At 38.0% G+C, this 15910-nt stretch overlaps 1 non-coding gene across 1 annotated transcript; it reads right to left on the minus strand.

The window, feature by feature from the left end:
* Positions 1-1463: 1463 nt before the first annotated feature.
* Positions 1464-1571, minus strand: LOC148567107 (small nucleolar RNA R71). Its single transcript, XR_015882883.1, has one exon. It is a non-coding gene; the product is annotated as a small nucleolar RNA R71 (small nucleolar RNA).
* Positions 1572-15910: the final 14339 nt, after the last annotated feature.

The following is a 15910-nucleotide window of genomic DNA, read 5'->3' on the forward strand; positions in this document are numbered from 1 at the left end:
CAAAAAATTATCTTTCCCTTTTTCTCTCATAAAATTTTCGAAAATTTGAGTTGACTTTTTCAAAAATTTTTAAAATCAAGTTGTTTCTTATGAGTCAAATCAAATTTTCAATTTAAAAACTCTATCTTTTTCAAATCTTTTTCAAAAATAAAATCTTTCTCATTTTTCCTTTCATAATTTTCAAAAATTCCAAAATGATTTTCAAAAATCTTTTTCTTATTTCTATTTCAAATTTTCAAAATTAATGCTAACAATTAATGTGATTGATTCAAAAATTTTAAGTTTGTTACTTGCCTAGTAAGAAAGGTTCAATCTTTAAACTCTAGAATCATATCTTTTTAGTTTCTTGTTAGTCAAGTAATCAACTTTGATTTCAAAATCAAATCTTTTTTAAATTTCTTTTTCAAATCTTTCTCAAAATAAATTTCAATCACATCTTTTTCAAAATCAATTTCAAAATCTTTTCTAACTTATTTTCTAACCTCTTATCTTTTTAAATTGATTTTCAAATCTTTTTCAATCAATCTTATCTTTTTGTTTCAATCATATCTTTTTCAAAACTACCTAACTAATTCTCTCTCTAATTTTCGAAAATCCCTTCCCTCTTTTTCAAAAAAATTCATTTTTAATTAATATATTGTTTTAAAAATTTAATTTAATTTCATTTCAATTTTAATTTTCAAAATTTAACTTTAAATTTTAATTTTAATTTAATTAATTTTCGAAATTCTGTCTCTCTCATCTCCTTCTAATTATTTATTTATTTATTTATTTACTAACACTTCTCTTCATCTCAAAATTCGAACCCTCTATTCCTCTTGGTGTTTGAATTTCTCTTCTTTTATTCTTATCTTCTTCTACTCACATAAAAGAATCTCTATACTGTGACATAGAGGATTCCATATTTTCTTTTCTGTTTTCTTCTTTTTCATATGAGCAGGAACAAGGATAAGAACATTCTTGTTGAGGCTGATCCTGAACCTGAAGGGCCTCTGAAGAGGAAGCTAAGGGAAGCTAAAGCACAACTCTCTGGAGAAAATCTGACAGAAATTTTCGAAAAAGAAAGAGACATGGCCAAAAATAATAACAATGCAAGGAAGATGCTTGGTGACTTTACTGCACCAAATTCCAATTTACATGGTAGAAGCATCTCAATCCCTGCCATTAGAGCAAACAATTTTGAGCTTAAGCCTCAATTAGTTTCTCTGATGCAACAGAATTGTAAGTTTCATGGACTTCCATCAGAAGATCCTTTTCAGTTCTTAACTGAATTCTTGCAGATCTGTGATACTGTTAAGACCAATGGGGTTGATCCCGAGGTCTACAGGCTTATGCTTTTCCCATTTGCTGTAAGAGACAGAGCTAGAATATGGTTGGACTCTCAACCTAAAGGCAGCCTAAACTCTTGGGATAAGCTGGTCACGGTTTTCTTAGCCAAGTTCTTTCCTCTTCAAAGGCTTAGCAAGCTTAGAGTGGATGTTCAAACCTTCAGACAAAAGGAAGGTGAATCCCTCTATGAAGCTTGGGAGAGATACAAGGAACTGACCAAAAAGTGTCCTTCTGACATGCTTTCAGAATGGACCATCCTGGATATATTCTATGATGGTCTGTCTGAATTATCAAAGATGTCATTGGACCATTCTGCAGGTGGATCCATTCATCTAAAGAAAACGCCTGCAGAAGCTCAAGAACTCATTGACATGGTTGCAAATAACCAGTTCATGTACACTTCTGAAAGGAATCCTGTGAATAATGGGACGCCTCAGAGGAAGGGAGTTCTTGAAATTGATACTCTGAATGCCATATTGGCTCAGAACAAAATATTGACTCAGCAAGTCAATATGATTTCTCAGAGTCTGAATGGATTGAAGGAATCATCCAACAGTACTAAAGAGGCATCTTCTGAAGAAGAAGCTTATGATCCTGAGAACCCTGCAATAGCAGAGGTGAATTACATGGGTGAACCCTATGGAAACACCTATAATCCCTCATGGAGAAATCATCCAAATTTCTCATGGAAAGATCAACAAAAGCCTCAACAAGGCTTTAATAATGGTGGAAGAAACAGGTTTAGCAATAGCAAGCCTTTTCCATCATCCACTCAGCAACAGACAGAGAATTCTGAGCAGAATCCATCTAGCTTAGCAAATATAGTCTCTGATCTATCTAAGGCCATTGTAAGTTTCATGAATGAAACCAGGTCCTCCATTAGAAATTTGGAGGCACAAGTGGGCCAGCTGAGTAAAAGAGTCACTGAAACCCCTCCTAGTACTCTCCCAAGCAATACAGAAGAGAATCCAAAAAGAGAGTGCAAGGTCATTGAATTAACCATCATGGCCGAACCTACAAGGGAGGGAGAGGACATGAATCCCAGTGAGGAAGACCTCCTAGGACGTCCAGTGATCAACAAGGAGTTTCCCTCTGAGGAACCAAAGGAATCTGAGACTCATCTAGAGACCATAGAGATTCCATTGAACCTCCTTATGCCATTCATGAGCTCCGATGAGTATTCTTCTTCTGAAGAGAATGAAGATGTTACTGAAGAGCAAGTTGCCAAGTACCTTGGTGCAATCATGAAGCTGAATGCCAAATTATTTGGTAATGAGACTTGGGAAGATGAACCTCCCTTGCTCATCAATGAACTAAGTGATCTGGATCAACTGAGATTGCCTCAGAAGAAACAGGATCCTGAAAAGTTCTTAATACCTTGTACCATAGGCACCATGACCTTTGAGAAGGCTCTATGTGACCTTGGGTCAGGGATAAACCTCATGCCACTCTCCGTAATGGAGAAACTGGGAATCTTTGAGGTGCAAGCTGCCAGAATCTCATTAGAGATGGCAGACAACTCAAGAAAACAGGCTTATGGACAAGTAGAGGACGTGCTAGTAAAGGTTGAAGGCCTTTACATCCCTGCTTATTTCATAATTCTAGACACTGGAAAGGATGAGGATGAATCCATCATCCTTGGAAGACCTTTCCTAGCCACAGCAAGGGCTGTGATTGATATGGACAGAGGAGAATTGATCCTTCAACTGAATGAGGATAACCTTGTGTTTAAAACTTAAGGATCTCCTTCTGTAACCATGGAGAGGAAGCATGAAAAGCTTCTCTCACTACAGAGTCAACCAAAGCCCCCACAGTCAAACTCTAAGTTTGGTGTTGGGAGGTTCCAACCTTGCTCTGAACATCTGTGAGGCTCCATGAGAGCTCACTGTCAAGCTATTGACATTAAAGAAGCGCTTGTTGGGAGGCAACCCAATGTTATCTAATTCTATTTATTTATTTTCTATTGTTATTTTATGTTTTCTTTAGATTGATGATCATGTGAAGTCACAAAAACTACTGAAAAATAAAAAACAGAATGAAAAATAGAATGAAAAAATAGCACACCCTAGAGGAGAACAGTCTGGCGTTTAAACGCCAGAAACAAGCATCTGTCTGGCGTTTAACGCCAGAAACAGGCACCAAGCTGGCGTTTAACGCCAGAAACAAGCATCTACCTGGCGTTAAACGCCAGAACAGAGCATGGAAGTGGCGTTTAGCGCCAGAAACAGGCAGCAGTCTGGCATTAAACGCCAGGATTGCATGTATAGGGCGTTTTACACGTCTAAAGGGTGCAGGGATGAAAAATCCTTGACACCTCAGGATCTGTGGACCCCACAGGATCCCCACCTATCCTTATTCTCTCCTCTTCACACCTTTTCATAACTTTCTTCCCCAAATACCCTTCCTCAATCACTTCAATCACTCTTTCCCATCACCCCCTCACCACTCACATCCATCTTCTCTTTCCCATAAACCCCACCTACCTTCAAATTCAAACTATTTTCCCTCCCAAACCCAACCCTAATGGCCGAAACTTCACCCTCTCCCCACTCCTATATAAACCCCTCATTCCTTCTTCATTTTCACATAACACAACCCTAAATTCACCCTTGGCCGAAAACACCTCACCCTCCATCTCCTCCATTTTCTTCTTCTTCTACTATTTTTCTTTCTTCTTTTGCTCGGGGACGAGCAAACATTTTAAGTTTGGTGTGATAAAAATCATTGCTTTTTGTTTTTTCCATAACCATTAATGGCACCTAAGGCCAGAGAAACCTCTAGAAAGAGGAAAGGGAAGGCAATTGCTTCCACCTCTGAGTCATAGGAGATGGAGAGATTCATCTCAAAGGTCCATCAAGACCACTTCTATGAAGTTGTGGCCAAGAAGAAAGTGATTCCTGAGGTTCCTTTCAAGCTCAAAAAGAATGAGTATCCGGAGATCTGACTTGAGATCCAAAGAAGAGGTTGGGAAGTTCTCACTAACCCCATTCAACAAGTCGGGATCCTAATGATTTAAGAGTTCTATGCAAACGCATGGATCACCAGGAACCATGATCAAAGTATGAACCCGAATCCAAAGCATTGGCTTACCATGGTTCGGGAGAAATACTTAGATTTCAGTCCGGAAAATGTAAGGCTGGCGTTCAACTTGCCAATGATGGAAGAGAACGCATGCCCCTACACTAGAAGAGTCAACTTTGATCAAAGGTTGGACCAAGTCTTTATGGACATATGTGTGGAAGGAGCTCAATGAAAAATTGACTCAAGAGGCAAGCCGGTTCAACTAAGAAGGCATAACCTCAAACCAGTGGCTAGGGGATGGCTAGAGTTCATTCAACGCTCAATCTTTCCTACTAGTAACCGGTCTGAAGTTACTATAGACCGGGCCATCATAATCCATAGTATCATGATTGGAGAGGAGGTGGAAGTTCATGAGATTATACCTCAAGAACTTTACAAGGTGGCTGACAAGTCCTCCACTTGGGCAAGGTTAGCCTTTCCTCACCTCATATGCCACCTCTGCAATTCGGCTGGAATTGACATAGAGGGAGACATCCTCATTGAAGAGGATAAGCCCATCACTAAGAAAAGGATGGAGCAAACAAGAGATCATGGACCTCAACATGAGCATGAGGAAATTTCTCACCATGAAATCCCTGAGATGCCTCAAGGGATGCACCTTCCTCCACAAAACTATTGGGAGCAAATCAACACCTCCCTAGGAGAATTAAGTTCTAACATGGGACAAATAAGGGTGGAACACCAAGAGCACTCCATCATCCTCCATGAAATTAGAGAAGATCAAAGAGCAATGAGGGAGGAGCAACAAAGGCAAGGAAGAGACATAGAGGAGCTCAAAAGCACTATTGGTTCTTCAAGAAGAGGAAGACATCACCCTCACTAAGGTGGACTCATTCCTTAATCTCCTTGTCTATTTATTTTACTATTTTTTGATTTTCGAGCTTTATGTTTTATTTATGTTTGTGTCTTTACTATATGATCATTAGTGTCTAAGTGTCTATGCCTTAAAGCTATGAATATGAATCCATCACCTCTCTTGAATGAAAAATGTTTTAATTACAAAAGAACAAGAAGTACATTGTTTCGAATTCATCCTTGAAACTAGTTTAATTATTTTGATGTGGTGACAATACTTTTTGTTTTCTGAATGAATGCTTGAACAGTGCATATGTCTTTTGAAGTTGTTGTTTATGAATGTTAAATATGTTGGCTCTTGAAAGAATGATGAAATAGGAGAAATGTTATTTGATAATCTGAAAAATCATAAAAATAATTCTTGAAGCAAGAAAAAGCAGTGAATACAAAAGCTTGCAGAAAAAAATGGCAAAAATAAAAGAAAAAGAAAAAAAGAAAAAGCAAGCAGAAAAAGCCAAAAGCTCTTTAAACCAAAAGGCAAGAGCAAAAAGCCAATAGCCCTTAAAACCAAAAGGCAAGGGTAATAAAAAAGGATCCAAGGCTTTGAGCATCAGTGGATAGGAGGTCCTAAAGGAATAAAATCCTGGCCTAAGCGGCTAAATCAAGCTGTCCCTAACCATGTGCTTGTGGCGTGAAGGTGTGAAGTAAAAACGTGAGACTGAGCGGTTAAAGTCAAGGTCCAAAGCAAAAAGAAGAGTGTGCTTAAGAACCCTGGACACCTCTAATTGGGGACTTTAGCAAAGCTGAGTCACAATCTGAAAAGGTTCACCCAGTTTTGTGTCTGTGGCATTTATGTATCCGGTGGTAATACTGGAAAACAAAGTGCTTAGGGCCACGGCCAAGACTCATAAAGTAGCTGTGTTCAAGAATCAACATACTGAACTAGGAGAATCAATAACACTATCTGAATTCTAAGTTCCTATAGATGCCAATCATTCTGAACCTCAATGGATAAAGCGAGATGCCAAAACTATTCAAGAGGCAAAAAGCTACAAGTCCCGCTCATTTGATTGGAGCTAAGTTTCATTGATATTTTGGAATTTATAGTATATTCTCTTCTTTTTATCCTATTTGATTTTTAGTTGCTTGGGGACAAGTAACAAATTAAGTTTGGTGTTGTAATGAGCGGATAATTTATACGCTTTTTGGCATTGTTTTTACATAGTTTTCAGTATGATTTAGTTAGTTTTTAGTATATTTTTATTAGTTTTTAAATAAAATTCACATTTCTGGACTTTACTATGAGTTTGTGTATTTTTTTGTGATTTCAGGTATTTTCTGGCTGAAAATTGAGGGACCTGAGCAGAAATCAGATTCAGAGGTTGAAGAAGGACTGCAGATGCTGTTGGATTCTGACCTCCCTGCACTCAAAGTAGATTTTATGGAGATACAGAACTCCAAATGGCGCGCTCTTAATTGCGTTGGAAAGTAGACATCCAGGGCTTTCCGGAAATATAAAATAGTCCATACTTTTATTAAGGATAGACGACATAAACTGGCGTTGAACGCCAGTTCTATGCTGCATTCTGGAGTCAAACGCCAGAAACAGGTTGCCAAGTGGAGTTAAACGCTAGAAACATGTTACAAACTGGCGTTCAACTCCAAGAAAGACTGACGTCGGGATTTCTACCAGTAAAGAAATTCATAGAAACGGTTGCGTTGTAGATATAGTTTCTAAACCGGCAAAAATCCCTTCGTACAAACGTTTTGGTTGTCACAAGTAACAAACCCCTTTAAAAATTGTTAACCGAGTATTCAAACCTCGGGTCGTCTTCTCAAGGAACTGCGAGAAAGTATGTTCTTATTATTGGCTATAAAGGTTATAATCGGGGTTTAGAAGGTGAGAAACAAGTAATCTGAATGACGAGTGAATTAAATGGCAATTAAGAATAAATAATAACTGTAAAGCGACTTTTAGCAAGGTAGAGAAATTAGAGGTTCAACTTAGTTATCTCTCTCAACAATAATGAAAGTTGAATCTAAACACCACTTGGTCGACCTTTACCAGGGTAAGGGAAAGTCAAGGGACTAATTAAGTTGACCTTTGAATCCTAATTATTTTCTCAGAAAAGGTTGGGATTATTTAAGTTTAGCTCAATTAGCAAGATCACGACTATCAATTGTATTGAGTTTAATAATTGTTGAGTTACTAAATTCTTTACCAGAACCAAAAGGGGAAAAAGTAAAGTTGCTGGAATAATAGTAAAAATATCCTTAGATGGGAAGCAATGGTAACTTAAGTCAAAGAGAACAATCATAAACTGAAAATACCTCAATTATCATTAATTCAATTAGAAATCTGTAACATGGAATAATTCATAAATAATAATAATCAATTCAAATGTTGGAATAAATAAAGAGAAGTAATATTAAAATAAAATTAAACCTGGATCCAGAGTTACTCTTAAAATAAGAAGAAATCCTAAATCCTAAAAGCGAGAGGGAGGAGATCTCCCTCTCAACTAAATCTAATTCATTGAAAGGTGAAAAAATGCGAGCTCTCTCTGAATGGATGCATTCCCTCACTTCATAACCTCTGGTCTATGCCTTCTGGACTTGGATTTGGGCCAAAAAGGGCCTCAGAACTCGTTATGAGCGTTTTCTGCAATTTCTGGTGCGTGGCCTCTGTCACGCGTCCGCGTGGGTTACGCGGTCGCGTCAATTGGAGCTTTTCCTTGCCACGCGGTCGCGTCAGTCATGCGACCGCGTCATGTGCGTTCTGCTTAAGGCGCGCGGTCGCGTCAGTCATGCGGCCGCGTCGCTGCTGATTCGTGCTTGGCACGCGATCGCATTATCCATGCGATCGCGTAGATACCAGTTTCTTTAAAGCTCCATTTTGCTTTCTCCTTCCATTTTAGTATGTTTCCTTTTTCATCCTTTAAGCCATTTTGCCTTAGAAAATCTGAAACTACTCAACACACTAATCACGGCATCGAATGGAAATAAAGGTAATTAAAATAATTAATTTTTAAAGCTTAGAAAATATGTTTTTCATTATATGACATAATAAGGAAGGGAAAGTAAAACCATGCAATTAATGTGAATAAGTAGGTGAAGAGTTGAATAAATCACTTTAATTAAGCACAAAAGAACTCATGAAATATGGGTTTATCAAAGACCTCTACACATGTAAAGCTCAATGCTCAGCCCAAGCACACACCAAGTGGGCCCCAGAAGTGGATTTCTGCATCATTTACTCATTTCTGTAAACCCTAGTAACTAGTTTAGTATAAATAGGACTTTTTACTATCTTTGTAAAGGATCTTTGATCAGTTTTTAGGCTATCTTAGACTTTCAGGGGGGCTGGCCATTCGGCCATGCCTGGACCATTATCACTTATGTATTTTCAAACGGTAGAGTTTCTACACACCATAGATTAAGGTGTGGAGCTCTGCTATTCCTCATGAATTAATACAAAGTACTACTGTTTTTCTATTCAATTCAAGCTTATTCCTATTCTAAGATATCCATTCGCACCCAAGAACATGATGAATGTGATGATTATGTGACGCTCATCATCATTCTCACTTATGAACGCGTGCCTGACAAACACTTTCGTTCTACATGCAAACAAGCTAGAATGAATATCTCTTAGATATCTAAGACAGAGGACTGAGTCCGAGATATTAGAATATTCGTGGTATAAGTTAGAACTCATGGATGGCCATTCTTGAGATCCGGAAAGTCTAAACCTTGTCTGTGATATTCCGAGTAGGATCTGCGAAGGGATGGCTGTGACGAGCTTCAAACTCGCGAGTGCTGGGCGTAGTGACAGACGCAAAAGGATAGTAAATCCTATTCCAGTATGATCGAGAACCGATAGATGATTAGCCATGCAGTGACAGTGCATTGGACCATTTTCACAGAGAGGATGGGATGTAGCCATTGACAACGGTGATGCCCTACATAAAGCTTGCCATGGAAAGGAGTAGGAATGGTTGGATGAAGACAGCAGGAAAGCAGAGGTTCAGAGGAACGAAAGCATCTCTATACTCTTATCTGAAATTCTCACCAATGAATTACATAAGTATCTTCTCTATCCTAGTTCATATTTTAATTATCTATTTAATTATTAAAACTCTATAACCATTTGAATCCGCCTGACTGAGATTTACAAGGTAACCATAGCTTGCTTCAAGCCGACAATCTCCGTGGGATCGACCCTTACTCACGTAAGGTTTATTACTTGGACGACCCAGTGCACTTGCTGGTCAGTTGTGTGAAGTTGTGACAAAGAATTAAGATTATGAACGTGCGTATAAAGTTTTCAGCGCCGTTACCAAGGAATGAAACCGTCACAATTTCTGCGCACCACCAAGATTTGTTTTTCATCTAACAATCAACAATTATTCAATGCATGCAGACATATATCATGAGATCTTTTCATAGGTTGTAATGGGGCTATGGTCAAGGTAAGGTTATATATGGCTAAGTGAGTTTGAAATTTGAATCTTTGATTAACTTAAGCTCTCACCTAATCTACAACCTATACAATTCAAATACAAACCTAACTATCTATTCTTCACTTTTTCACACACTCATGCATTCTCTTTTTTATCACAACACATATGTATTGTTATTATTGGTTTACTTTGGGGCATTTGTCCCCTTTTTATTGCTTTCTTTTTCTTTTCTTTTCTTTTTCATTCATTTTTTTATATATGTATTTTTTTTCTTTTCAAACTAAAAATATATACAAGAGCATCAATGCATATGGTTTAACATTTAATGCATGAGTATGTACCCAATTCCTAAGATCTTCAATGAAAATACAAAACATACTTTTACCTCAACCAATGTTCCAAGTTTTCCCACACTTGAATGATACACACACTCACTAGCCTAAGCTAATCAAAGATCTAAATTAAGGACATTTATTATTTTTCGTTTTAAGGCTCATAATGTGCTACAATTAAGAACAAGAGGAGATTAAAATAAGCTCAAAATTGGCTAACAATGATTGATGAAAGGTAGCCTATTTGGGTAACTGAGCTAAATGAAATGATGGCCTCAATTATATAAATGCATGTATACATGGAATAATGGACATAAAGAATCAAACAAATTAAAGATTACAATTATAGAAAGAGAATAATCACACACAAGAAGGAAAATAGTGGTTATATGATGTAACCACACAATTAAGCTCAAAACTCACAAGGTTGTGTGTTCTTAGCTCAAAAATATGTTCCACAATGTATAATTCAAGCAAATTCAATGAAAAATTTTTTTTTTACTCAAATCAATTGGGATGTCAATGCCATATTACGAATGTTTTTCTTGGAGAATTTCATTATTTTAAAGATGAGCAAGGGGGATATGGTGACTTTCCGGATTGCCACTTTCAGCTGGTGGATCAACTGGTTGCTGCATGTTCTTTCTTCCCCTTCCCTTGTTGCTTATGGTGCGTCCTCCATGAAAAATAGAAAACCAGATAAGAAAACAAGTAACTACAAAAGCAAGAAAGCATATATTGTTGGAATGAGGTAATAATCACTAGAATGAAGTGAGTGACCCAATGCGTGACATGGATAAAAGTAAGTGTGCATTTTAAGTTGCGTGCGATTTAGAACACACACACTAACATAAAAAGCTATGTCACAGTTACACAAAAAGGAACATGCACTTCACTCATTCTAGTATGCTTGAGATACTTCAATGGAAACTTGTAAGTTAAGACCAACAAACAAGTCATAAAGAAGCATGAAAGCATTCAAGCGATAATCAAACAATTGTGAAATGTATGATGAAGGGACATTAGTTGATGTGCAAGGAGACTTTAATGATAAAGTAACAATGAAAATTACACATCAACCAATGACACACTTTGAATTTTGGTTCCCATCACCTAGTGGACATAAAATAGGACACATGGTTGCTATGCAAAGTAGTAAAAGAGACTAGAGGTGAAATCAATCACAGAGCAAACAAGGTCGAGAAAAGGACAAATAGGTCCCTGACCTTTTGTCCCGCGGACATTTTCGTCCCTAACCATTGAAAAATACTTTTAAGTCCCTGACTTTCACAAAACTTGGACGGATAAGTCCCTCAGGGAGGCATTTGGATGGATCAGTCCCTGACAGAGGCATTTGGACGGAGGGACTGATCCGTCCAAGTTTTGTGAAGGTCAGGGACTTAAAAGTATTTTCAATGGTCAGGGACGAAAATGTCCGTAGGACAAAAGGTTAGGGATCTATTTGTCCTTTTCTCAACAAGGTCCATATAGCTTGACAATTTCAAAAAGATGTCACTAGGTGAGCTTACAATCCAAATTCACAATTGGGGCATTATGTCAAAATGACTAGTTTTATGTATGTGTAGAGGACATAGTTAAACAATTGAGGGTCAACATGTCCTTAAGGCATAAGCATAACATATGGATGCATATGATCAAGCAACACAATGCATTGAGATAAATGCACAACATCCAACATCAAGAAATTGCCTAGCCAAAGTAAAGAGTTCCAATCACATGTGGCTAGCTACAACATGCAATTCAAAAGATTTAGAAAGCTTGAAAGGCAATTCTCATGCACTTGGTATGCACAAAATTAAGCATGAAGAACTCAAAACCAAGTAACAAATTATAACCTCAATAAAGAATTCCAACAATGAATATTAACAACAACAATGCTAGGATAGCATCTCATGGGTAATCAGCAGCAATTAACATCAAAATCAGCAAATTAAATAAATAATCCAACACGTAGCACCAAAACAAAAAATTGAAGTAACTAACTAACTAACTAACTAACTAACTAACTAACTAAAGGAGAAGATGGTGGATGGTGAATGATAGTGGTGGGTGATGGTTGGAAGAGGAAAATAAAAGAAAAGAAGATAGAAGAAGAAACGAAATGGAAAGAAGAGAAGACAAAAATAAGGTGTGTGAATAGGGCAGGGAGCCACGCGTACGCGTGGGTCACTGATAAACCACTATTTTATGGTTTATCTTGTGTTTAGTTGAGTGGTTTCATCAAGTCTTTACCCACTTATTCATATGAATTGCATGATTTTACAATTCCTTCCTAAATTTGTTCTATGGTTGAAAACTTGCTTCCTAGAGATCTTTAATTTGTGTATTTTAATTCTCCTTTATACCATTCGATGCCGTGATCCGTTTGTTAAGTGTTTCAGGCTTTATAGGGCAGGAATAGCTTAGAGAATAGAGAGGAAGCTTGCAAGAATGGAAAGAACACAAGAAACCAAAGAGATAACCAGCGAGCACTGACGCGCACGCATGGCTCACGCGAGCGCGCAGAATGGAGAAAATTGCAGCGACGCGAACGCGTGACTGACGCATACGCGTGACGAGAAAATTCGCCAAATGACGCGCACACGTGACTGACGCGTACGCGTGACCTGCGCGATCTGCAGAAATAACAGAAATTGCTGGGGACAATTTTGGGCCGCGTTTTGACCCAGTTTTTAGCCCAGAAACACAGAATAAAGGGAACATGCAGAGACTCAACACACATTCACAGGCTCTCATTAGGATAGTTTTTAGGTTTTTAGATCTGAATCTAGAGAGAAACTACTCTTCCTCTAGGTTCTCTTTACATTCATAGTTTATTAGTTTATTGCTTTTGCTTTTGGATATTAAAGAGTCATCACCTCCGTTGAAGATACTATTTTAGTTTGTTTCCTTACTTACTCTTTTATTTATTCCATATTTTTAATTCTTGTTTAGAGTGGTAATTGGATTATTTTAGATTTATTTAATGCAAATGATTACTTTTACTTTTAATTAATTTTCAATCTCTATTTTATTTTAATTCATCATGTCTTCTTCTTACATTTTTCTAAGTATTATGTTCATGTCAATGGAGTAGATTCTCCACTTGACATGGGGGTTGATTAGGAGGAGACACTTGAGTTGGAATGCTCAAGTGCTTAGTTAAATTGGAAGTTGTTGGCTAATTCTGTATTTACTAATGCTAGACCTTCCCAAAAGAGAGGACTAGGATTTGCGAATAAGAGTTAGCTCAATCACTTGACTTTCCTTTATTTAGTAAGGGTTAACTAAGTGAAAATAACAACCTCTTTATACTACACTTGAGAGAATTCCAACAAGGATAGAACTTTCAATTAATCATTCCCCAAATCAAGGCTTTTTATTTTGAATAATATAAATTCCTTTTTAATTTTCATTGCACTTAATTACTATTGTTTATTTTCTGTTATTCAACTCTCAAAATTCTCGAAAAATTCCTGATTAATAACTTAGCATCCTTTCTAGCAACTCATTGGGAGACGACCTGGGACTCATACTCCCAGTATTTTTATTCTAAACTTTTGTGACAACATTTCTAAATTGATGAGGCGGATTTTTGCTGGTTAAGAGCTATACTCGCAATGCTGTTCTATTATATTATAATCTCTTAATTGGTCTAACTTCCACCCCTCGTCAAATTTTTGGCGCCGTTGCCGGGGAGTTGCAATTCTGTGCTGAATTATTAGTTAGTGTACATATTTTTATTTTATTTGCATATTTTATTTTATTTTATTACCATGAGCTGTATGTTTCTTTCATTAAATGACGCATTCACTGCCTGATCCGAGCTTAGCTGTATTTGATCCTGAAATGGAAAGAACTCTTTCACGTATTAGGCAAGCTCGGCACATGTTAGCCTCTGAGGGTGGTGAAGTGATTGTTATTGATTCACCAGTCTCATCTAAGGGCGAATTGGAACCGCTATCTGAGGAAGAAATAAGCTCTTTACTACTGATTCAGTTGATTTACGTGCAGATAACATGGCAGCACCTAGGAGGATTACTCTCCAGGAAGCTGGAGCCCCAGATTTCACACTGCAACCGTATCAAGTGCATCATCCAACTTTGGCCGAGGATTTTGAGCTGAAGACTACACTAATCAACTTGATGCCCAAGTTTCATGGCTTACCTGCTCAGGAGCCTATCAAGCACCTCAGAGATTTTCAGACTACCTGTTCTACTGTTAGGCGTCATGGTGCAAATGAAACTTCTAATCTGTTAACTGCCTTCCCATTTTCTCTTGAGGAAAAGGCAACGGAGTGGTACTACTCCCAACCTGAAGTGACTGTTACCAACTGGGATACGCTCAGGAGAGAATTCCTGGAAAAATACTTTCCAGCTGAAGTCACAGATAGATTGAGGAAAGAGATCTCCTGCATTGTTCAGGGATAATCAGAGACTCTTTATGAGTACTGAGAGCACTTTAAGAACCTTCTGGACGCATGCCCCCATCACATGATTGACAGGTTAGTGTTGATCAGCTACTTCACTCAAGGCATGAAGCCTCGGGATAAAACTACACTGGACGATGCTAGTAATGGTTTTCTGAAAAAGTACAAGACCACAGATGAAGCATGGCAACTGATCAACTACTTAGCTGAGTCCACTAGAAATCACAGGCACAAGAACAGCCACTCAAAGACTATTGTAGAAGTTTCCTCTAGCAGTGAGACTACTGCTCTTACATAGAGTATATGTGAAATGACCAACCTACTGAAGCAGATGCAATTAAATCAACAACAAGCTCATCCTCTCACACCACAATAAAGCCAACAGTTGGTCCCACAAAGAGTATGCGGAATATGTGCTGATTATAGTCATTATACTGATGAATGTCCGCAGCTCCAACAAGAAGACAACACTGTGGCAGCTACTCATAACTTCTATGACCGCCCGAATCAAGGATACAATCAACAAGGCAGCAACTACAACCAAGGTGGGAACTATAACTAAGGATGGCAGGACAACTCCAACCAAGGTTGGAGAGATAATTCTAACCATGGCTAGAGGGACAACTATAACAGAGGAGGCAGAGATAACAATAGAAATCAGAGGTGGAATAACAATAATAGACAGCAGAATCAGAACCAACCTTACAGAGCTCCTCACCTAAGGCAATCACAAGGACCCCAGCACAACCAACAACAGGTCCCTCAGATCACTTATCCCACTTCCTCATCAAATGACGAGATGCATTGTTTTCTTGCACAAGGACAAAAGACATGCAGACTACACTGAACTCTACTTTAAATGGTCTGAATACCACTTTACAAGCTCTCACCGCCCGGATAGATTCGTTACATACTTCCACTAACCAACCTTTAAGCTCCAATGGAATTCCTTCTCAACCCTTACCTAACCCCAAGGGTGGCATCAATGCCATCACTTTGTGGTTCGGAACCGCACTGTAAGAGAGGACCCAGGAGGAGCCAAGCCCAATAGAACACACCCAAATTGAAGACTCGGTAGACGTGGAAGATGCTGAAATGAAAGATGCTGAAGAGGAAGATGAAGTGCAAGAAAAGGTTAAAGAAGAAGCAGCCCAGCAAAGGAATGGAGAACCAACGGAAGTAGAAGCTGCAAGTGGCACAATTCCTATCCCATTTCCACACCTTGCAAGAAAGTCTAGGAAGCAAATGGAACTTGATCCTAAAATGGTAGAAATTTTCAAAAAGGTTGAGGTAACTATTCTCTTTTTTGATGTTATTCAGCAAGTACTCAAATATGCAAAGTTTCTGAAAGGTTTATGCATACATAAAGATAAAATTAATGAATTAGAAACTATTCCTTTAAGTAATTCTATATCTGCTTTAATGGGAGGTATACCTGAAAAATGTAGTGACCCAGGTCCATGTATGGTAAACTGCACCAT

Source organism: Arachis ipaensis, chromosome B4, assembly GCF_059453495.1.
Source record: "Arachis ipaensis isolate K30076 ecotype BB chromosome B4, ASM5945349v1, whole genome shotgun sequence".
NCBI lineage: Eukaryota > Viridiplantae > Streptophyta > Magnoliopsida > Fabales > Fabaceae > Arachis > Arachis ipaensis.